The sequence below is a fragment of the Bombus vosnesenskii genome, unplaced genomic scaffold (genome assembly GCF_011952255.1).
Source record: "Bombus vosnesenskii isolate JDL3184/JDL3185 unplaced genomic scaffold, Bvos_JDL3184-5_v1.1 scf7180000014443, whole genome shotgun sequence".
NCBI classification, from domain to species: Eukaryota; Metazoa; Arthropoda; class Insecta; order Hymenoptera; family Apidae; genus Bombus; species Bombus vosnesenskii.
Genome location: NW_022883453.1, coordinates 249,434 through 274,388, shown reverse-complemented (window position 1 = coordinate 274,388; position 24,955 = coordinate 249,434). Strand labels below are relative to the sequence as shown.

Below are 24,955 nucleotides of genomic sequence, written 5' to 3'. Positions count from 1 at the left end.
GGAGGATGATGCCGTGTTGTCCCTGGATCGATCCCGGCCCGTCACCACCCCGACACCGCAACCACCAAGCGTCGGCTAACTACCTCTCGCAGATGTACGCGTGTGCGTATAACGGCGCACACTCGCGCGACACGGGCCTACCTCTCCCCATCCAGCGCCGCTCCAACAACCGCTTCTCATCCACTCTCATCCACTCCGATCTACCGACCTTCTCGTCCTTCTCTCCTCCGCCCTCTCCTACGCCACTCCACGTTCCGCTCTACGCTCCCGTCTGCGTTTCGGTCTAGGCATGGTGGCCGAGCCTCGGCCGAAACCTAGGCAGGCCACCATGTACCGCATACGATACGAACGTATCCTCGTCGTCGTCGGATCACCGAGAGAGCGGGCTGCTGTCGCGCACAGGCACGCTACGACGCACAGCGTTACTCTCTTCTCTCCGCGAACGCTGACACCGCGTCGTATCGCTGTAGCACGCGTGTCTGCCAACTCGTGCGAAAGCCGGGTATCAAGCACAGACGTGGCGCGATTCGTACGCCGTGCTCGAAACGCCGAGCCACACCAGGTTTCGTCGGAGCTCGCCGCCGCTTACTACTTTGGATGGAAATTTCCGCCGGGTCGACCAGGTTCGAGCTTCGCGCCGGGAAACGAAAACGCGGCACGCTCCATACGAAAGAATCGGATGTACGCGAGAACGTAAACGAAAGGATCTGCTCTCCCGGGAACGAGCACGGCGACTTTCTTCGGAAATTTACAATTTTGATGCGCGGCGTTGCCTACGGAAGCGATCACGGTGTCGGTGGTCAAGGCGGGCTTTCTCCGTCTTCCGCTCGTATTCCGCGCTCGCAATCGTTCACGGTCCGTCGACCACGTCCGCGAAACTCCCTCGCCACCGCTGTTCGCTTCTCGCGAACGCCCGCGTGCCCGCCCCTTCTTTTCGCAACGTTCCAAACGTCCCGTGCTGTCGCAAATATTACCTCGTTGCAAAAAGACATCGAGTTTTATCGCGACCAGCGGCAGAACGAAGGAACCGAATCGCCGCGCTGCCTACGTGCTCTGGACGCCATTAGCGAGCACTTGCGCGGGCCGGCGTCGTTATATATAATCGTTAAATATAATCGGACGAAGAATCTTATTCGATTTAATTTCGCGATGCTAAAGCAAACCGTGTTTCTTCGTCGAAGAAACGCTCGCGGTGCAGAGCAAACAAATTTTCACCAACTTGGATGTTTTCCCCTTATTTTTCCTTTTTTCTCCCCGAGGGACCATTCGTCGAGAAGACAGCAAGCAACGGCTGTTCATTTTCGCGAATCCAGCGAGGATAATTACGGATAAAATCTTGAGAAACAGTCGCTAAAAAATGACCGGTCCCAAAGGGGGGAAGGATAGAACGGGAAAACGGATGTACGGGCACGCTAGCGGCCACGGTTTCACATAAATCACCGGAGGTGAAAGAGCGGGAGCAATCGGGCCGAATATCGTATTTAGCTCTATCCGGCAAAGATTTATTTACGAAGTCGAGCTAACCACCGACGATACGTTTCCTTAAATCGCAGTGCCGCGTGGATACAAGCCTCCCGTTCCACGATCTGCCACTCCGTGTTCGCGCAGAAAGCGTAGAAAGCGTAGAAAGCGAAGTTTGAAAAATTCGCGCATCTTTGGCGAACGGCGAAACGAACGTGCGGTCGCGGAAAAGAAAACTATTAAAGGAACGAACGAGTAGGTGGATGGGCGAGCAGAAGAACGGGTAGAGAGAGAGAGAGAACAGAACGAACGAATAAATTAACGTTTCGAAGACAACGGGACGAAGACAATGGAACGAAGAGAGTCATCGGGATGTTTGAAACGCTGCGAGGATCTCTGAACTATTTCGCTTCTAACGAGTGAAAGGAAAGGAGAAGAAGCTTGCGCGCTAACTAGACGAGAGAAACAATTGGAACTTTCACGCTAAATAGGAAACGATTTTGCCTAGAATCGCAAACGAACACCGTTTCGATCTTGTAGGCGAGTCGGTGACATGGCACATAGCCAGTCGGTGTGTTACTACGAAATTACGAAGCAATTTCGCAGGAAATATATTGGGAAATGATTTCGACGCCGACATCGAAAGTATCTATTACACGACTAACGTTACCGTTACACGAGACCAAGCTTGTACGGATTATAACGACGAGGTTGATGTCGCGTTGAGCCTGTATCGTCGGACACCTGCCACGAGCAGATTGACGTAAGCAGGCCAACGTCGATTATAGGAGATGGTATTACCGGCGGTCACACAGATTTTCCTACGAATCGTCGGTCTCGTATTTGCGATTTCGTAGGTATCCTGCCGAGGAGGACAGCCAATTTAAGGACAAGCATATTGGCTTCGAATCGAGGCGAGAATTCGTTCGGCCCGAATTTGCTTCGAATTTGCTTCGAATTTGCTTCGAATTCGCTTCGACGAAGATTTTCTATCAAATTATTCGTGTCGTTCGTATTCGAGTTCCTTTCCCAACGTTCCACGCAGGGAAATTAAAAGGGACGATCTGAAAAAAGCAGAGTAAACTGGAGTAGCTTTGACCTGTATACCAGGTTCAAAAGGTAATTCAAACGTTTCGGTGTAGTTACATGTTTAATTAAGGAACGGTTAACCGGAATATCTTTGTAATTGAAAAGCATTGAATTCCGAGTAAAGTTGGCGAGCAGATTTCAGCTAGTTGAAGGGTCTTAAACGAGGTCGAAAATTCCACTAACGGCTATCTTGGAACACTCGATGAAAAGGATCCGTGGAGTAATGATTTTCCACAAACTTTATTCGGCATGTCCCTCGTACACGATGACGTAAAGCGACCAACCATCGTGATTAACTCAAATACGGCGGAAGAAGAGAAAGAAAAAGAAAAGTATCGTGGAGAAAAGGTAATACCATCGTAACCGTCGTAAATCGTTGGCAGTTGTCGCCTGTCGATGGTACGTTGATCGGGTCGGTTGTACGCGGAAGCTCTTTATCGACGGACTCGAAAAAACTTTCACATCCGGCGATCGCTAAGCAATTTAAGTTTAGCGGAAAATCCATTTCTCTGGCGAAGAAAAGAGTGCGAGCTAGCGGCGCGTGGAAAATATTAACTGATTTATATCCCGGGATTTAATAACCTGGCGACGTTGGGCCGGAGTACAGAGGCTCTCAATTACAGTCGGGACAGCGTCGTTAATACAAAAGGAGGCTCTTACGGTCTATAGATGGCGGGCCTTATCGTTGGCTCTCTGCCACCAGCAGGTTTCAGCGACGCTGCCTCGATATATCGATACAACCCCCCATTGGGTGAAACGACAGCGGGCTGGATGCTGTTTTTTCGCTACGGTCGGACCCGCGCTCCCTGTCGCGAAATGCTTTTGCGTCACGATGGTTTCGCGTCGGTTGTTTGCGCGCCGTTTCGTTACATTCCTGTGACTATAACGCTTGGTTACGAGTCGAAAAACGTTTCGTTTCCCGCTGATCTTTGCACGAGTAGGCATTTTTCTATTTTTCGACAGTGGATATTTTTTAGAAGTTTCTATACGCGAACATTCGTTGATTTATGCAACGTCGTATACGTATTGTCGTTGCTTGGACGCTGGTTTGCTGAACAGCGCGACGTTTTTTCCATCGCGGGAATCGCACAGACGCGTAAAGCGAAGGCCACCTTGGTATTAGGTATTCTCTTTGAGAAACGTGCAAGCAGAATAGGAGAAAAACGGCACGAGACGCGTTGCAAGGCGCGCGTTGATATACTTGTACGTATAGCCAGAAGCGGAAGGAGTTTTCGCGGAGACTCGAGTTTCCAAGACTGACCGGGGCACTCGTCGCGTCTATTTCGCAGGATCGTTTTATTTTAGAAAAACCGGTCTCGCCGTTCTCTCCAGTCGGCGCCCGTAACTTTTCGCAAACTCTGTTGCCAAATTCCTGGCGAAGAGATGGAAACACGGGCGGCTGGATAGCGCGGTCCACGGGGAAAATTTTGTAAGAAAGAAATTTTTTAACAGGAGTCGGCCAGATTTTTTCCGCGCACCGATTCTGCGTCGCCAGTGCGAATTTCCGCGAAATTTTTCACGCGTGTGTATAAAAGGACGACCCTGGATGAAACGGGGCCGCGTATTTCGCGTAACGTTATTTGCTCGCCGTAGGGTACTTGCAAACAAACGCGTATTTGCCCGTTCATTACATTCGTTTGGCAACAACGTTGCCGTTGCCGTTCTTCCCCCCCCCCCCTCATCAGCGCATGGTTTTTCACGTGTTTATCACTGGCGATTTATGTTCCGCGTTGATTAATTTTTCAGCAGAAATTCAGCGACCGTTCCGAGGCAGGCCGCTCGAATATTCGCTGGTTTAGCTCGGGCGAACGCCGAAGATTCGTTTCTGCCGAGCTGCAACGGCAAACAGGTCGTTAAGCCTTTAAGTTCAGGCCTCGAGTGTACAGAGCAAACTCACGGCTGTTCGCTCGCCGCGCGTTCCAATGGCAACGACGATCGGCAACGCAGCGATTAGGCATCGCCACAACGCGCGCCGAAACTTGGATCGGCCAGACCAACGAAAGACCAGACTTGCCAAAGAAATTCTCTTTCCGTAGGATTCTCGAGAGGGGTCGGATTTCGATCGCAATCGCTATCCCAAATTGCGCGTCACTGGTTTACAAACGGTTCGAACGTAACAGCAGCTAGCTGTAAAATCGACGACTTGAAATCCGCTGGGGCGTCGAGGGGCATGCCTCGACGTCCCCAAAGGCTAATTAGTTTATTTTCGCACGACGGTGGGGCGATGCCCCGGTTAGCGAAACTCCCTTTCCGAATCGTTGATCAGTGTACGTAATATTATACGACGGGTTATTTACCGAGGTTACGACGCTCGCTCGATCGCAGTAGCTTCGGCGCACGCGAGCATCGCGACGCTCGCGGCTCGGGGCTCGGGGCTCGTGGCTCGCGTGCCGCTCAAATTAATCAACAGTCAACCTTTTGATCTTTCTTCTCGCGTCCCGATGCATTCACCGATATTAAAATCGGAAAATTTCCATTTCCATCCGCTTTCCGCGGCTCCACCAACTGTATTAATGTCTCGTGTTACAAACCGTACGTCCGATTTGCTCTACCATCGAATCCCTCTTTCATCTATCTCTTCGAATTCGACGCTGAATTTGTATTTTCATGCGGATTACGCGGTCCAGTGAAATTTGGTCGTTCCGGTTTTTACTTATTAATTGGAATTTAGGAATTTCAAAGTTATCGTAGACATCTAGAGACGGGTTGTTCGGAGGTCTCAAAGTTTCCAAAGAGAACGAAATTCGGTCAATCTAACTGCTCGGGTTAGGTCGTTTGAATTAAAAAAAAAATCTGCACGTTCGATTTCCAGATAAATAAAATTTTTCGAATGCGATTCGCAGCGCGAAATTCGAGCAGCGGCTATTCGATACGACAATTGCACGATATAGAAGGGGTTTGTAACGCGCGCAATGCTTGCGTAGAATCTCGACGATAGGTACGCGGTATTTGTCGACTAGCTATAAATATCGAACAGTTCGACTGGCTGCGCGAAGTAGCGAGTTTCCACGCACGAGCAATAACGTTGACAATATCTTTCAACTAACGGCAAGTAGCGGTAATTGTACGCAAGCGTTTTGCCACAGCGATCGTGCGATAGTCAGTGGTACGTACGGCTCGCTCGTATTCACATTCGTGAAACTTAAATTCGGATCGTGCGAATGGCCAATCGAAACCGATCGAATGCGAGATTTCGGGGGAAAAAACGATAGATCGGAGGGTATTCGGACTAATTCTCGGACTAATTCTCCGACTGATTCTCGAACGATGCCGCTCGAACATGGACGAACCGCATTAATGGACGATTTAATTTGCAGTTATCTGTTAATCGGTTTAAAACGCTCTATATTTAACCGGGCATTCTATTATACTTGGCTGTTTCATTCGCTAATTTATCATTTCATCTCGGCTCAGCGGGCTCATCGTCGTTCCATCAGTCGCGTCGATCGAGCGAGCGGAATTTAAATTACCCGGATAATCCTCGAGCGGTATCGCGGCTCGTTAAAATTACACCGACAGATTTATTTGCCGCGCGTTTGACGGATGGCATGCCGATCGACCCAGCGCGCTCGCATGATTCCAAATTCGAACATCTTGTCGCGTTTTCCACGTTACGTTGAGTCGTCGAGTACGTTACGTCGTGAAATTTGAAATGCGTGGAACGCGCGTAACGCGCGTCCACGTAAGATTTGCGTTTGCCAATCGTAGCCGAAATCGGCAGCAACCGCGGCGCTTCGGCGAGAGAAGAAGGGAAAAGAGGATAAAAGGAGAAGAGGGGAAAGAAGAGAATGAAAAAGAAGGGGAGGAAAACGGCGGACGGTTGGGAAATAACAGGCGGCAGAAGCGTGGTCGGCATCGATCGTCGAGGGTAAAGCGCGAACGGGCTGTCATATTCGCAACAAAGGGCGAAAGTCAGAGTGGATCTCGGTGCGGGGCGGCGCAGCTAAGCGTTCGGGTCTGAAAGCACGTTCCAGCCTTTTGATCGCCAGGCTATTTTCTTCCGTGCGGCCTCTTTCATCGTTCCACGTTACGGATTTTCAGTTGAATTTACTCCTGAAATCAGCGGTTTCCTCGTTGGTTACTAGTTGGAGTCGCCTGATAGACGAGTAGGTGCGAGGGTGCGACCGGCAATTAACTTAGCAGTCGATTCTAGCCAGTTTCGAAGTTTCGTAACGCGGCACGTTGGATCCGGTAAATCTGTTAGATCCGTGGCAGCCGAGCCGTGGGGCAGACAGGACCGAAAGGCACGTCGACGGCGCTCTCTAGTAATTTCACCTATACGTTCGTCCGTCGCGCGATTAAAATCCTCTCGGAGCCCGCCATACAGTTTCTGCTAGTGGCACGAGTGGCCAACTTTACGAGGGGATAACGCTACGTGATACGAAATCGCACGGCCGAAGCTTGCCGTATCCATTCCTTTTCTATTCCGCCCGTTCTGCCTTCTACTCCCGGTCTCCCGTAATTCGCCTTGTTTCATCGGCCGTCTCCAGCGTGGATCGAGGGACATCGGTCCTTAAACTTTTCCCCACGCTGGACAAAGTTTTCTCCTTGATAAGTACCGATTCGTTTCTACTTTGTTCCGATGTTAGCGAAACAGCTCGTTCGTTCCACGGAATACACCGAATCTACCTTTCGTTTCAGCCAGCGCAGTTCTGAAACTGTAATTAACCGCGCCTATCTGTTTCTCCAGGATCGTCGTTCGAATCGAAACGTCGGACGGGTAAAAATTTCACGACGCGAGGCGCCTGTTCGACCGTGCTTTCCGCGTAGAATCGTCCAATTTCCGACAAGTCGACCGATTAAAACGAATTCATCGGATTACGGAGTGCCACGTCTGTCTGCAAAGAGAATTAACTCGGACAAGATGGATCGTAATTCCGTGAAAGCGGCGCGTCCCTCGGAGACGAGGAAAACGTGGCCACGCGAGTGTGTGGATCAGGACGAGAGGAGACGCAGCGGGGTTAGCTGAGTCGTAAAGCTGCGCGTATCTGGTCCCCAGTGCACACGAACGTCCTTCTAGCGTGTAGCTACATCGGCTTACGAGTGGAGTTGCGATGCGTTCGGTGTCAGGATTTGTTGAAGTCTCGCCAACACACGGATTCGGCCGACGCGGTTCTAATACAGCGCGCATATCGCAGGTTTCACGGGTCGGCTGTCAAACCATAGCCCAGGGCTTTCCTTTATCCCGTTCCCTATTTCTCTCGGTGGTCACCGTTGTTACGTCTGTTGGGCCGACACGGCTGCAGTGCTTCGATTCTACGACGACCGTGTCGCGGTTCGTCGTCCTTTCTTCGCGGTTTCTGGTACTCTCCTACCTACACGGTCTGTTGGTTAACGACTCGATCCCCAAGGCTTTCCGTATCGTGTCTCTGTCGCTTCGAAGCAAATGGCAACGATACTTAAGTAAGACGTTTCCGTCGCGGATCGCTCCAACTCGTGCACGATTTGTTTCGTGGCCATTTTTCGATAGGCCGACCACGTGTTTCGCACGATGGAATTACGAGGGACTATTTATCGTTTCTTCGATAGACCAACGAAAGCAGTAATTCTTCTTGCGCGACGCGCGATCCTTGGTTTCTCACAGTTCGGGCACGAGGTATTATCGTTTTCTAGTTTTCTAGTGGACGTCGATGCGTTCGAAACGCATCTGACTGGCGACACCGCGAGACACGTTGTAACCATGTTCGCTGAAAAGTTAACGTCGGTTCTGCAAGCGTGGTTTCCGTCGTTCGAAAGGAGTTAAAGCGGAGCAAAATCACGACCATTTAAAGAGACGTCAAGAGGATAACGTTTCAACAGCGAGTTCCACTTTCTACCGGAAACCGAAACCGAAACCGAAAGCGAAACTGAAACTGAACTTGCTTACCGATCCGGTGGCGAAAGCGTGTACGGGGAGGAACGGAACGTGACTCGATCGTTCGTTTCGAAACGTTTTTCGAAATACAAAGTTGCAAAGAGAGGAGAGTTTGTATCTCTTATAATCTCTTCCTGTTGCTGTAATAATCCTGTTTGCTGGATTTATCGAACACGAGCCAGGCATTTTTAAAGCGATCCCGATCCCGTCGATAATTCGCACGCGATACAACCGCGACTATCGGATATTTCTGCTGCCGCGTACCGTCTGCTTTTCAAACAGTTTCGCCGTGCAAAGTATCACCACGTTTCACCCGGAAACGAACGAACGCATCGTCGTCGGCTAATTTTCATTTCGTGCTTGTGATAATTAAGCAGTTGCGCGACGCTCCACCCTCGCGAGTCGACGATTTTCTAGGAGACCGCTCTAGTCCGTGGCAACCGAGCCGGGAAACGTCAACCAGCTGTAACTAGCGAGCATCGTTACAAGCAAATTAACCAGCCAGCTCTGCCCTGTTTTGTACCGTGTTTCCTCCTTTCTTCTCTTTTCCCTCCTTTCGTATGCTTTGCAAGTGTCACGTAATTTTTGGGTTGGTCGGTGAAAATAAAATATAGTCGAGTCGTAACACAACTATTTACTTGGTTTTAATCAGCCTTTCTTATGAATTCGCCAATCACAATGTAACACGCACTGAATTAACATAAATCACAATTCACTCCAACCACGTTATGTAAGACTTAGTTACAACAATACATTAAGTACGCGACTTATAAGAGACCGACATAGATATGTTGACTATTCTAAGGATACAGAATAAGTGAAGTTTTACTGACGATACTGTGTCTGAGGAAAGCTAGGGGTGGGTGTGTCTAAGGACACGGGACTATCGGATTTGTTGATGACAATTTTGGTTAAGGAAGTGAGGGCAGTAGACACCATCTCCGATTGGATAATAGGACGGTTGGTGGACCAGGAAGGGTTTTAGCCGCCCTCGCGAGAAAGTTGCCAACGGAACATACCAGATGTGGAGAAAACCAACTTTCTAAGCTAACACGTGGTAGACAATAAACGTAAAGGGAAATTTAAGACAGGAAATACTCGCTTGGTCCGAAGGACCTTGACTATAAAAATGCCAAGGCCCCCTGGTGGGCACTTAAGACTATTGAGGGTGCGCGCCAAGGATATGCAGACATCTGGGTGCCATCCTGTCCGTGGTGTGTGGCCTGGTCTCTGATATGAATTGACGTTACACAAGCGTCACCCACGCAACGAGATTCGTCGCTTTTCTTTCAAACGAGCGAATAAAAATAATATTTCTACGAAATATCGCTTTCGCGAATACGAAGGCTCCCACGAACCAGCGGTTCCAACGTCTTTCGGTTTTTTTCGTGATTTTCTTTTCCACGCAATTTTTCCTCGATCAGTTCGGTTTATATGTAGATGTAAACAAACTAGCGGCAGCCAGTTACTTTTAATACGAAAAAGTAAATTGAAAATGCAGATAAAAGCTCGCGGCGTTTGGAATCGTGCCCAGGTAATACCGAGTCTACGCGTTCAAGAACGTCAGCAACTTTCCGATACTCTTTCCGTTTCATTCTGAAAAGCATCGCGTTAATAGGTTCCGCGCCACGTAAGATCGAACTCGAAACATCGATGACGATACGAGTACATGTAAATTAAATCGAAACGTTTACATTATGAAATTGCCGGGAATTTACTCAAAATCGCGCTTTTTCCACGTTTATTTCACTTTCGAAGAATAGAAATTTCAAATCGCCGAACTTGTTGCGTTGTCAAGAGTCATCGGGCCGTACGCCGCGTGTAGAGAAATTTCTTTTTTTCCTGGCATTTTTTCATCGCTATAAACTTGCAACATTGCGTATCCGGTGAGCGATTACGGTTAAAAAATTGACCTTACCAAAGGTTTTCTTGTATTTTTCGCCGGGAACAAATACGCGGTGTCGGGCGTTTCATAGATCGGTGAAAATTCGCCCGTTTATTTCGATCGCAATGGAGGTTTCATCGACGCCAAAAGCAGCATCGACGAATACGAATACGCTTTTTTCTCCTTGTTTTTGCCCTGCCACGTTAATACTTGGACTGCATCGAAAGTTTATGAGAGCGTTAGAAAATAGCGAGCGGCGTGCATGTACGTCGTCGGCTTTCCCAAACTTTCCAAAGCGTACGAATTGCGAACAGTAGCTGGAAACCAGAGCTGTCCGTACGTATATTTTTGAAATAACTTACTCGACTGCCTCGTTCGGTGTTTGTCGTGGAAATTTATCCTGATATTCCTCGCCAATCCCTCCGCCTCTCTCTCCTTTCCGCCTGTCCTCTTTCTTCCTTCCTGTTTTCCTCCTATTCATAAAGCGTAAACACGAGATAGGTACCTTTGTTTGCCGCGTTTTATAAATATTCTCGAGATTGGAGAAATTACTTTTCCGTTTCTCTGTTTGTCAACGTCGTGAGCAAAGCTTGCGCTGCGTCAGCTTCGCAGAATCGTTCGCTTCTTTTCCTCGCATTCCGGTTCGACGGAATCGCCACTCCCTTATCTACACGCGTTTCCTCCAAAACTGTTTCTCATCGCGAAGCCAAGTCTCGAACGAGCGTTCGTCGCATCGACAAAGTATCGCGACATCGTTGATTTTATCGTTAATAAGCTGGCGATACCGAGGCTGCGACGACTTTATCCGCCTGTATTTATTCACCGTCTAACGTTGCATTGTTCAGTGGAACGCTGCATTTTCGGTCATTGCTTTTCTTACTGCAGTTCAATTTACTTTGCGGATTTAAGAACAAGCGAGAAGCACTTGGATCTTTCCTTTCTGCCGGGATTATGCTTTTTCCTCTCCACTTTTACGTTGTATCTTTCGAGCTTGGATGCTCGATCATAGTTGCGCGAGGGAAACCTTTTTCTCCATAGACACGCACAAAACCTACGCTTTCAGGTTTACATCCCCCTGGGGCCCCGTAGTCCATATTTTTTGATAATTCCTACAATAATATTTTATAATTAGACTTACAGATTTTTATGCAAATTTATCTGCGAGAATATATTTAAAAAAGTAAAATCCCGGTAAAAGACAAATGGGTGGACAATTGCATTACCTATTAAGTATTAAAGAAGAATATTAAAGGAAGCATATATATTTCGTCGAGTTACGTGCACATTTTCCACAAATGCGTAAAAAACCGCGGTCTATTTACATAATAAAATAAATAATTCTTATGTGTCATAAGTCAAATTTTCTTTACCATTCTGTCCAAAACTTCTTGACCCCTCAGAATATTGCCTAACGTTGTGTCTAAAGATGTAATCGCATCTCAGCAGAGATAAAAATTTGTCAAAAGAGGAAACTAATTATCCTGCTAATGATACGTCGAACGACGTCGTAGACCAAGAAAATGAGATCGATGCTTGAGGAGTGGAATCCGGAAAGATGGAAGAAAAACGTTGGTAAAGAGCCATTTACTCGCAACGCCAACGCCCTGGCCGCGCTGAATGCACTCGTTCCCGTCAAATCACGAAAGTTAAGCAGCGCCGGACACGGGTAGAGTACTCGGATGGGTGAACGCCTGAGACCTCCGTGTGGCGTTGGCGAAGCGTGCTGCCCCCCCCCCCGTGGGTTTCGGGCCTTGGGCGCTTGGCGGCTCAGCGCCTCGGGGCCGCCAAACAGTTCAGTAGGGGAACCGGGCTGCCTGGCATGGCGAAGAGGCGGTGTAACAATGGTCACACACCGCTCCATCAGCCGTGGTTTTAAACGCGCGGGGGAGGCCCTGTTGCAACGCTCATATCGGTTCCCGGGCCTCTCTCGATCGTAGCCGGGACGGTTATCGTGGAGGTTTTAGTCGGTTGGAATCCGACACTACTACGCCGCTTTCCCCAGAAGCGGCCTGGCGTCCGTGCGGATTTCCTCCACGTAAAATATAAAAAAAAATTTACTCGCAACTGCGACGAAGCATTCACGAAGCTCGTAAGCGACACAAAAGCTCCAGGATCTGGCTTTTTCCTCATCGCAAACGATTCGGCGATAAAAACAAATCACGAGTTACCTAAACACGAGCTAAGGTCATTATGCCCGCGTTCCTTATCTTTATAAACGATAAGAATTATTTATTTTATTATAAAGTATTATATACACGATTTTTACTATAAAACAAAGGAAGTAAAGTTTCATATATATTTTACAATGAATAATATATTTTTTTTGTTTATTTAGCGCAAGATACAGTTTTAGATACATATTCGCAATAAACGGTCAATTTTTGTAATGATATTGTTAGAATTTAATCTTGGAATGAAGATTAATAATCTGTGGAAGACACAATGTTTGTGTTGAAATAATACAATGTTATATTTATTAAACAATTATTACAAGGATTACAAATGTGCGTTCTGCAATGTAGACAGTTGGCTAGTTATTCACAGACTGACTGGCTTAGTGACCCATGGCCCTTGAAAAGGTTTAGAGCCCCACTCTCTATGCAGTAATGAGTGTGACCTGTGTGGGTGTCTGTGTGGCGTCACATGTGGCACAGAACCTTCTAGTAGCTTCTCGACGTGCCCATCTAGAATGTTCCATCCATATCCTCACGCTTCTTTCGGCGAATTTTCGAAAGAGCCTGCACGTGCTAGCCGCCGTTGTGCATCTCACGAATGCACGCTAGTGGGGATGGCGCTGGGCGACGAAGGGAGGAATCCGTACGATCAATTACTTTATCTGCATGCGAATGATATCGTCGTATTCCAACAGATATGTCAGGCAAAGGTACCGATACGCGGTGGTACGACGTACCCATGCTGTATTATGCGTCGGCGCTTTATATTTTTCGTGTATGATACAATTTTTGGGTTTAAGCCGCTGGGGAGCGGAGCTTTTTTATGAATTTTTTTTATTTTTTTCTGTCCTGAAAACTTGGTCGCAAAACAGGGCGCTTCGGTAGCCTGCTTTTTGGGTGCTGTGTAACTTTGGGGAGAAGTGGGATGAGAGGGAGGGGGCGGGGGAGGGGTGGATGAGAGGGGGGTGAGGGAGGGGAATAATGAATAATATATATCTAATAGTGCGAGATCAGAATGTTTAGCCTCAAATGAGAATTATGGAACTTCACTTTGCACAGGACGACGGTGGCTATGTGGTTACTGTAGCTGACTGCAAACAAATAGGTTAACGGTTCGAATCCATTCCCTCCTGGATTTTGATATAAGTGAGTTCAGGATCAGAAGTGAAATGTGATGTGTGCGAGAATCCGTACTTGGGCGACGCAGCTTCTACGTCTTAGGTGTCTCTCTAGGAGAAATTACCTCCCGAGATGTGAAAAATAAAAATAAAATAAAAAATAAAATAAAAAAAAGTAAAAAAAAGAATACCTATGAAAACAACATAGAAAAAACAAAAAAAAAGAAAAGAGGAAAAAAAATTCTTCCTCCTGATATTCGTAATACTTGTAACACAGCAACATTGATACTAACCCCGAACAACGAAACGAAGGTCACCTGTCATCAAAATGTGGTAGTGAAGAAGAGTAATTGTGTTGTGTATACAGAAGAACAGTTGTGTTGTGAATATCCGTACTGCCATTGCCTTAGTGTAGTAGTCCAGCTACAGATTCCAGGTTTACATCCACCTGGGGCCCCGTAGTCCATATTTTTTGATAATTCCTACAATAATATTTTAGAATTAGTCCGGTAGGGGAATCGGGCTGCCTGGCACGGCGGCTCCGGCGACGAGGCGGTGTGACAATGGTCACACACCGCTCCATCAGCCGTGGTATTAAGCGCGCGGGGGAGGCCCCGTTGCAACGCTCACATCGGTTCCCGGGCCTCTCTCGATCGCAACCGGGACGGTTATCGTGGATGTTTTTGTCGGTTGGAATCCGACATTACCACGCCACTTTCCCCAGAAGCGGCCTCTCGTCCGTGCGAATTTCCTCCACGTAAAATATAAAAAAAAATTTACTCGCAACTGCGACGAATCATTCACAAAGCTCGTAAGCGACTCAAAAGTTCCAGGATCTGGCTTTTTCCTCATCGCAAACGATTCGGCGATAAAAACAAATCACGAGTTACCTAAACACGAGCCAAGGTCATTATGCCCGCGTTCCTTGTCGTTTGATCTTCCGCCTCTGATCTGCTTTCATCGGATGGATGTTCTTCGCGAACGAGCGTCATCCTCTCCGGACGTAGACACGTTTACGCGACTCCTTCCAGATGCTGGTTAACTCCGCGCGCGGAAATAGACTCGCTCGCCCACTGCCCCTCGAACTTTTCGAACGAGGCTGGTGCTGCCCGGCACGAGCGAATCACAGAAGGAAATCACGCTGACGATAGCACGTTGTAAGATTTTTCCTGGATAATTTGTTCTACGATAAGAAATAATCGATAATCGAGGGCAAGTTGCGAAGGAAAATACAGAATGATGCGAAATTTATCTAAAATTTTCTATCGCTCGTTTGATCGCCGTTTTCGACGACGAATGCGGAGAATACGAGAAGAAGCGCAACGATTCGAGAGTCGGTAAATATTCGAAAAAATGAGGCCACCTTCGATCTCGATGCTTTCGAAATACGTTGCGAAGCTCGACGTTTCGAACGGTTTTGTCCTATACGCACGGCCGGCGCTCGGCCTTCAATCACGAATTACACGGAAATATATTACACGTAGCTCGGCCCGAGTTTCCAAGCTGGGTCGGGTTATAGTATTTAGCAATTTTCACGGCTTACCCGTATCAGTGTAAACATAAAAAATGCCACGGCGGTGAGCGGATTAATATTAGATACTGCTACCTACATCGAGCTTCAAGCACCGAGGCCTACTTTCCCGCATAACCGCAACACTAAGACCAAACGCCGCATCGGTTGTACGTATGCGCAGGAAAAAGTTGTTTAAAACGTCTTTAGCGTTTAGCGATATATCGGAAAAGCGTGAAAATCCAAAGTGCCCTTTTCTCGATATTCGACCGATATACGAGAAAAGTTTCGCATTGTTGCGATAATTGGATACGTTAATAGCCAATAGTCACGGTGCGTTTAAGCGGCTTTGTAAAACGCATTGCCAGCCTGTATGTTATAACGCGCGTTCACGACTCTCCATATACATTTTCGGAATAAGATTACCTGCACGCTCGTAGGAGGCGTAAGAAGAGGAGCGAAAAGTTGTGCTGGCGAACGCTCGATCGAGAACGCTCGATTTCGCAGGTCCGACAGGTCTAACTACGAACGATCAGGTGGACAAACGTTTCCGTTTGCGTCGTTGTACGTATAGACATTGACGCGATCGTGATTTGTTTGCCATTGTTCCTCCCGTCTAATAAGATCGATACGTAGCACCTGTCGCTGGCGGTCTATCGACGTGGCAAGATATACCAATCACGAGCACACGGATACGATTAGGTTTGTAGCGAGTAGGTTGCCGTTTACTCGGACGGAATTGCGGCTATCGCCGAGGAATTCTCATCGTCGTAGACGATCTCGTTAACAGCTTTTTATTTTACCTTTGGCCGCCGTATCCCATTGGAAACCACTAACAACGAACAACTGGAAGCCGCCACGTTTCGTCCGAGTTTAGCTACGATCGTTCGAGCACGACGTGACAAATTTCCAACACTTTGCTCGAGCGCGTCACGACAGAATGCGTTACGACAGCGGCTCTGTTTATCGATAAACGACGGTGTTCGTTTTATCCGTCCAATGTTCCGCGTATCGTACCGTCTTCTGCCAGATCCAAGCGACGCTCCGGGTGTCGAGCTCGTAACCGTTTGCTAGTTTTTCTTATCGGCACGCCACGCCGGACTCGCAGAAATAATACGGTTTTGTTAAGCTTTTGTCGTTCGACGCGATCAGCGAGCATCCGCAAGTTTAGCGAACGGATACATAAATTATCATCCGGTTCAGCGACACCCGGTGGCGTTTTCGTCGCGAAACAACACGCTGGGATATGCGTTGAAACCGAGCCGCTGATCGAGCTCGACGACCGAGCAAAAATTCCGATTGATTGCGCTGGCTGCTCGCCGATCCATGTCAAACGTCTCAATTCCTTGGACGTAACAGCGTTGAAAGCAAAGTGAACTTTATGGCGTGCCGTGACGATTCCGGTATAGGCGAACGTAGTCCGCTATAGGGACAATTTGCAGGATCGACGAACGATCGGTCATCGCTGCTTTCGTCCGGAGCCTGGCGATTAAGAAAGGGAAGAAGTTAATTTTGTTATTTACGTCGGGTGTCGTGGGGCGGCCTGTGACTCGGGACACCGGCCAGCTGTTAATCACGGTCTACGTAGAACCGTACTTTAATTACCGTAGTTAACGTCGTAATATCTTGGGAACTGCGGCTGAAACGCAGCAAAGGGAAGCAAGGGGGCTGTAAGCGCGCGTGTTCAACGGAAAGTTCGTAATAACGAAACACGGTGCGGGACATTGATTCTTCGTTCGGTCGCTGAGCTTGGAAGGCGATCGCCGCGATGCGCGATACGTCCATGTCCATCGAACTTTTTTCGACAAGAAAGCCAAGTTTAACGGTAAAGTTTAATTTCGCGCAGCGCGTGTAAGAGCCGATTCGCCAAAGAAAATGCAACTGTACGGCCGGAGAAGTGGTAATTAAAGTAGAAGAAGAAAACTTGGCCGAGATAATTGGATCGTCTACCATGGAATCGCAAATAACGTGCTAAAGTTAGAAGCTTGTAAACGGTAGCGAAAATCAAGGTGGCGGCAACCGTTTCCTTCAAATTGGAAATTTCGCGTCGTATTTTCTACTCCGGCAAATTAGCGGCTATACGTCATCGTCGGCAGCATCAATACGGTTACTCGATATCCCTGGCAAAGACTGACCGTCGCTCGATCTCGGTTCAGAAGCAATCCGCTGTTCTCGTATACTCGGTCTGCTGCGTTCTTGCCCCTGCACGCCCTGCTTGTCAGATCCAGCCTCGCATTAATCACTCGCTCCACTCGCTCAATCCAGAGAACCCTTCTATCTTAAATCCTCTGTGCGGCATTCACCGGTGGAATTCTTACACGAAAGGATTTCCGGAAGCAACGGGTTTGCAGCGGGCCGTGTATTTTCCAAGGGGTGGCGACAACCCGGTAACGAAAGGGCGTGCGACGGTAGGCCGTGATAAAGAACGCTGTCACCGGACGGCAATCGAAGACAAAAGGGGAACACGGTACGCGGTTCGTAGCGGCACGGCGTGGCGCGGTGTGGCGCGGTGTGGCGCGGCGTGGCGCAGCGGTGAAAAAGGGGGCCGTGAATCTCCGTCGCTTTCGGCTCTGCAATTATTTTTTACCGGCCTGGTATAAAGGGAGGTGGCGACCGAACGAGGAGACGGGTGAATCGCTCGCGATGAAACAAAAGGGATCAGCGCGAGGTGCTCTTTATTTCCGGCGACGGGTTGGCGCGTTATTATCGGAATGGGGCGGCAGCGAACGGAGACACGGATCGACTGGAGCTTGGAACGACGGGGCAGGAGGGTTTAACCGGCTGAGAAGGGAATTAGGGACAGCGACGAGGAGGGAGAGGCGGGAGGCGGGAGACGAGAGGCGCGAGGCAGGCCTCGGTGAAAAACTAGAAAGAACGCGGCGAAGAAGAGAGGAGAGGCTGGGGATTAAATAAGAGAAAGCGTGACAAGCGAAGGAGAAAAAGGAAGCGGGCAGGAAACGGGGGAAGGCAGGCTGAGAAACAGGCTAGAGGTAGAGATACGACGGAACAAATGGAACGGCGAAGAATGGAGGAAAAGCGTGGAAAGTGGTAAGAGGGGGAAGATGAAAGAGGAAACGTAGGAAAAGGGCGGATGATGTACAATATAATAAAATCGGGGTCAGGCCAGTCTCTACTGGACGGGGCAGCAGCGGATGAAATTATAGAAACGACGACAAATGGGGAAGAACTATCGTCGTATGGATGCGCGCCCACTATCCGCCAAACTATCCGTCGCCTTTTGTTCGGTTCGGTTGGCACGAAAGAAACGAAAACCGGAGAAACGGAGGATCGCCCCGGGGCTATCGATACGTCCAGGTATCCAACGCGTTATAATCGTTGTATCTGTCAATTCTATTATACGTATAGAAAACCGCGGCGGAGAACGCGGTGCGAGAAAAACGGCCGACGGAGACGCGAAACAGGCCAAGAGGATAAGAGTCGGCGGAAGAATCCTCGAAATTATTCGATTCGGTCGGTTGACGACGGCTAAGTTGATCAGCGATTAACGCTAAACACGCTCGCCGAACGGCCATTTTTTCCAAAGAAAGTCCCGGGGTTACGCGCCAGAAACGATACCTACAACTTTTCTCCTCTCTTTCCATGGTTCGCGTCTCCTCGAAGATGGAAATCTTATCTGAAATCGGAATAGTTCGGGGTTAGGTTGCGCTCGTAGAAATTCATATCTAAGAAACCGTGTTATACGCTCAGCTGGTCAGATACTTTCTTCGCGATCCTGGAAAATCGACTCGCGTCAACGATAAGATCCGAGTCCTTGCGAATCATTTCTTCCGGCACCGTGAAATTTCGCGGAAACGAAATTCGAGATACGTACGTACGTCTGTCGTGTTGCCCGTAGAGCTAATAAAATACGACGAATCGTACGACGTTTCTACAAATTTCTCGACTTTTCCGCTCGAAAATTCGCTTGAAATTTTCCGAAAGGAGGACGTCGTCGCGCGGCTAAATTCATCTCAATATCCAGTACTCGTCCGCAGCTTCGCCGGGAAGTCTCGCACCGTCGATTCCCTCCCGTTTTTAATCATCGGGCTCGGTGAAATCAGCCCGCTGCGTTCGGGCTGCTTTCGTTGCGTATCGCGCGGCGAAGGACCGGCGCGTTTTCTTCGCCGATACCGGATATCGATCTTGGTATCTCGGCGGAGAAACGGAGTCGAGAGACGTACGTCGCCTCGTCCGGCTTCGTTAAAAGCTTCTCGCTAGGAACCGCACCGACGACGACTCGACGCGACCAGTGACATTGTTAATTAGAAGTGCGCGCGCAGTGGCGACCAGCGAGAAACGAGCAGCGGAAGGAACTGCCGTGGTACGAGCTTTTTAAAAAGGCACGCTTCGACACACGGCCACCGATAAAACAGCGATAAAACTAGGGTCGCGTAAATCGGCCGATGGAGAGACGAACGCGGAGGCAGAGGGACGAGCTTTTCCGATTACCGACCGATAGAAAACGCTTCTAGGTGAACAGCGACTTAACGAACGAAACACCACGCCTTCTATACGACTCGGAAACCGCTGCTAATCGCGGTCCCACGATATTCCGTCAACGAGCCGCAACCGGATCGTTACCCGGCTCGTCCATCTGTCGCTGCTTTCACAAACTTATTGTTCTTACACCTTTGCCTCGTGTCTCGTTTACGAGTCACGCGAAACAGCGCTCGCGTTTACGGGTATTTCGATACGGCCGATAGCTGGCAACGTGCTTGGAGAAGCTGGTCCGCGCAAACGATTTCCATCGTTGATGTTATTAGAAAGATCGAGGTTTCCAGTTGCGCTTTCCAGTTTGGCTCTTCGTTCCGCGAATCTCAATACCGCGACGATTCTTTCTCACCATACGCGTTTCGATGTTAACGGCAGCGAGCCACGTTAAAATCGTCAACCTTCTCGCCCTCATCCGACGTTCGACGCAAAACCGAAAACGCAAAACCGCCGACACGTTTATTTATGAACTTTACTCGAGAGAGCGTTTCACTGTATCGGTGCGCATGACGTGGCAGAAACTTTTGTCTGGGGGCGTCGCGTCGCGCCGCGTCCTTCGACACCGTTGCATACGCCGAGTTCGAACCGGTAGCTAGCTAGTTTTCTGTAAACTGGCTGCCGATTTTAAACGATTTCCAGGATACGATTTCCGTTTGTTGTTTAACGTCAAAGCCGGATAATATATATGTATATAAGCCGTATTCGAGGACGCATCATGGTACGTTCTGGACGGAAGCCACGTTCTCGCGAAAAGTCTCGACAGAAGCCTGGATCGATCCGCCACTCTATTCCGAAGTTTCGAGTCCTTTGTCTCGTTCCCATTGCCAAAGTAGACGGAGCAGAGTTAGTTGTGGGAGCACGCCGAGTTGAAAGAGTCCGATGCACAAAGGTTGGAGGAAATTACGGAGAAAGACGTATGCGCGATAGGTTTGAAAGGGGACGCACGATCCAAGAACGAGGCTCGTTAAAAACGTTAAAAGGCCAGATCCTGAATACGGGTCTCTGGTTGTAACTGTATAGATCGACGGGCGGAGTATAGATCGACAGAGGCGCTCCGACTTTGGAACAATTTTTATTATCATCGAAGGATAGTCTTCGAACCGTGGCACGGAGGAAGAACGCGACGCGGAGAAAGGGGGCGTAAGATCGATTTAGAAGCGTGGTGACGGCGCAAGAGGACAGCCTCCACGGAGGACGAGCAAAACGTGAAACGCTGGAAAGGGACGTTCCTCGGCTCGAAAGTCCTGTCTTTTTTTTGTCGAGAAGCTTCGCTCCGGGGAAGCGAGATTGCCCTTTCAGAACGAGAACGTTCCTCCCTCGCATACGCGACGACCGCAACTTCCTTTCGGATCATTATCGAAGCTGCTGGGAAATCGTCTCCACTCGTCGTTCCGATCCTTCCAAAAATGTGACTCGTGGCGAACTTGGCCGCTTTTCTAGATCTCCTAGTCGCGATGCTGCCGTCCAATAGCGTAGATAACGTAGGAATTGGAAAGCGAAGGCGCACAACGAGTCGTGACAAACGAGGTTTCGCCCGTTCCGTGGTCGGGGGAGCGGGTAGATGAGTCCCAGGGCGCCGGTACGAACCGGTAGCGGAGAAAAGTCGGAAATGGATTCCTCGGGGGTGCGCAAACGAGGGTAGACCGCGACGTAATATTACGAATCTCTCAGGAGCTCGGCTAAATTCAATAGGAAATTCGACTCGAGGTAGCTCGACCTATCCTTCCACCCTGCCTTTCTATCGCCGCGACTGTCCGCCACGATCACGCGTAATACACACGTACGCGCGGTAGTCGGTGGATGAGAAAGAAAGGGAGGATAGTCGCGTCGAATCTAATTGCATCCGTTGTCGTTTTTGTTTTAGGACCACTCGACGGATGAGTAACGAAGCGTGGCCCGCTGCTCTCAAGGTACACGGGATACGCTCCCTTTTCTTGTCTCTAACGAACCGTCGCGCAAACCGTATTCCGGCTTACCTGTCGACGTACAACCCGCGAACGCATCGCTCCGTCTCGCCCTTCGTTTCTTACCTTCCTCGTCCACCTTTTTTCTTTCTCTCTTTCCTCTCTCCTATTGTATCTTTTCTTTTTTTCTCTTTTTCTTCGAACTATCTCTCGGAACGATTTGTACATTGTTTTTTCTTTCTTTCTTCGTCTTTTCTTTTTTTGGTCTTTTTTCTTTTTTTTTTTTTTTTTTTGTAGTCGAGACGAAACGAGGTGGTGGTCGATCTCTTCTACGATTGGGCTGTTGTTCGCCTTATCAGGAAGAAAATTTAGCAACGGTCTAAAAGATGACGAGAGAAGAATTGTTGAGAACGAAGAGTTGATTCCGCCAGTGACTTACGTATCGGAGCAGATGTTTCTTTATCGACTCGCGCCATCCTAATTACTTTCATTCCTCTCGGTCGCATCTGCAGTTGGCACAATTAAGATAATTACTGGAAAACTCGACGCTGCGCTACGCTTGCACGGCGTTTACCGTCTGAGCGATCATCCTTTAAGTTATTCGCGTTTGCCGTTCAATTAAACAAATTATCACCGAATTTGACGCAACGTGCTGAAATTTCTACGGAAACGTTATTAATCGTTTTAATACGGAAGGATGATCAATGGAAATTCACAATCGCCTCGGATAAAGCGGCAGACCGGACGATATCGAATTTCGACCTCCGATTCCCAGAGTTCACGGATTTATCTACAAATGTTTTTCACTCGTGGACACGGAATTCCCACGATATCGCCCTCCCTCGCGATCATACGTTGGTCAATTTTTATTTTAATCGTGGCAATGCACCGCGGCAATGTACCGCGGCGCTAAACAATTACGGTAGGCGCGATCGCGCGTTCGGATTAAATTCTTGGATATCGCTCATTAATTGGCGGCCGCAGATTTCCATTTAATTTCCCGTAATTCGAACGGGATTGACATGTATTTAGAATCGCGGAAGGGAAACACGCAGAATCTTGGGAACCGTGGCACGCTTGGATCGCACGCGTTCCAATTTATAGCTTTTATATTATATTTACGAATATTTGCCACGCGATAAATGCTTTCTCGGCGATACAGTGCCGTTCTAATTATGCCATAATTGGCCAATTTTGTCGATTCGCCGTCGGTAGATGAGACAAAGTCGAAATTGGAAAGTTTAATGGAGAAAATAACGCGAATTTTAAGAGCAGAAACCTTCTCACGTTGAATGGACTGGACGACCGTCGAGTTCGCTATCGAAATTGTCGCAAACGCCACGGTTGCTCGTGGTTAAAGCCGAAAGCTTCTTAAACTTTTCTTCCATATTCCGAACGTAATTTCCACGTTTTCTCGATTTGCAACCCTGACGCGTTGGACGACAGAAATTTCATGACTTGGCTGAGCGTATCTATCGTTGCAAATAATTATTATATATTAGACTCGAACGATATCTTCTCCGGCGATTTCTTTCATCGAAAATCGACGACTCGTTGGTTCCTTAACGCGGCTCGTTCCACCAGCCGTAACACCCCGTTCCGTCGATTCGACCGTTCCGAAACGGTCCGCAACGCAATAACTAAGCGAGTTTAATCGAAGATCGGAACGACCGTAACTCCAGGGAGAAAATTTCGAACGATTCCGCACTGTTCACCGCCACCACCACCACTACCGCCACGTGCCTCGTGAAACGCCACGGTCTTTAATTATTTTTCGTAGCTCGTGGCCGTTTATCGATAGTTCCAAGGAACTAACTCGCTGGATATTTCAGGCCTCGGCCCGAATCCCCGTCAAACATACTCATAGACGTTTCTGCACGCCAGTTAATCCGATCGAGCAATTATCGGAGATGCCGTGCATCTAGCGAATTTCGCAGGTGAGGAAACGAGAATTCGTTTATCGTTGAAAGGGTGACACGCGTCGTATCGGGTGTCCGGTATTCGGTGAATATACCGCGTTCGATTCGATGGGCATAACGACGAAAAATAGCTTCGAAGGAATTTCAGAGACGAAATTCTTGTCTGTCATCTTTTTGCTAGTAATGTTTCGAGCGTTGCAAACGATTTTCCGACCGCAAAGAGAAAGCTTCGACGCGATTAGCGAATTTTTTTTTAAATAATACGTTGGCTAGACGTAAAAACGTGGTGAGATTATCACGAATCGCTACGTAGGAGACGCGAGAGTCGCGTCCAAGAGCAACGAAATACCAGTGGCATACGTAAACTACAAAGGAAAGCAGAGCACGGGGACATTCGCGTGCATCGGGTCCCCTCGATCGAAAATCTCGAGATTTCCTACTTTCTCCGACATCGTGGAAAGCGTGTTTCCGAAATGAGCGCAGTTTTCACCTAGATCTTTGTTGTCTCTGAAACCCTCTTGCAAAAGTATCGTCGCGAGAGAACTTTTGTTATAGAACGGCTTGCTCGAATAGGAAATTCCATTTCATTTCCTTCTTCTACTAAGAAAATCAAAACCTAAATATTTAACTCGAGATGGCTCGTAAATATCGCTAGAGATCGTTAATCCTTAGTTTCCTTGTAATCTTAGTATCTTGTATCGCGACTATGCGGATGCAGAATTTCAGGAAAATAAAAATCTATTAACCTCTATCGTTTCTAAATTTAACGGGTAACAAGATATTTCGCTCAGCGTTTCCTAGAAAATTTCCTTCGCGTAACGCGAACTCCTTGCTGATATCGAGTTTCCAACTCGAAGAAAGTTTTCAGCGAACGAAACAAAACATCTCGATAGCTGCCAAGTTTTCGAATTATAGCAATTCGTTGTTACATTTTATTGCAAATTCCACATTTTTCTCGCTCTTGGCTACTCTCGAACGCAATGGAACTCTCTAACGTTCCAAAAACGTTGAAAAATTGCCAGCTAAGTTAGGACAGACGTCTCTACTTAGAAAAGAGGCGCGCGCGCGCGTTAACACGTTTCGATTAACCACGTGGAAACCACGCAACTCTCGTAGACGACAATATCACGACCTAACATGCTGACTCAAAGCCGCTTTTACGCAACAACGTAATTCCTTTGATTCGGATGATTTTATTATTTATCAAAGGGACGCCGCTCGGTCGTTGGCGATTAATTTCCATCTTTTTCGGATGGTCGTCTACCCATAGGGCTGGCAAATGGTTCTACGGGCGGAAAACAGCTTCAGCGCGATAGAAATTTCGTGTACGCGGAAACGCCTCTTTTTAAACGGACATAATCAGAGAACGGTAGTGGCATCGCTAATTGCGTTAATTCTCCACTCCCGTTCGTTTGACTACCGGCGACAAGCGGCGCCGAACCGGCCGGTACAATACGCATACAAAATGCAAAACAGACGTTCGTGTTCGTTAATCTTTTAAATCTGGTCGCGTTCGCCGCCATTTTTTTCAACTGTTATACGATTAGCGT

General features: G+C 48.3%; 1 protein-coding gene and 1 pseudogene across 1 annotated transcript in view; both read left to right on the top strand.

Annotated features, from left to right (window-relative positions):
• Positions 1 to 11,884: 11,884 nt before the first annotated feature.
• Positions 11,885 to 12,005, top strand: LOC117239874 (annotated as a pseudogene).
• A 9,440-nt stretch (positions 12,006 to 21,445) lies between these two features.
• LOC117239870 (leucine-rich repeat-containing protein 24-like) overlaps positions 21,446 to 24,955 on the top strand; it is a 59,444-nt gene continuing 55,934 nt past the window's right edge. The window contains exon 1 of the mRNA XM_033505709.1: positions 21,446 to 21,492. The gene's annotated coding sequence lies outside the window, so the exon portion shown is untranslated. The remainder of the gene's footprint in view (positions 21,493 to 24,955) is intronic.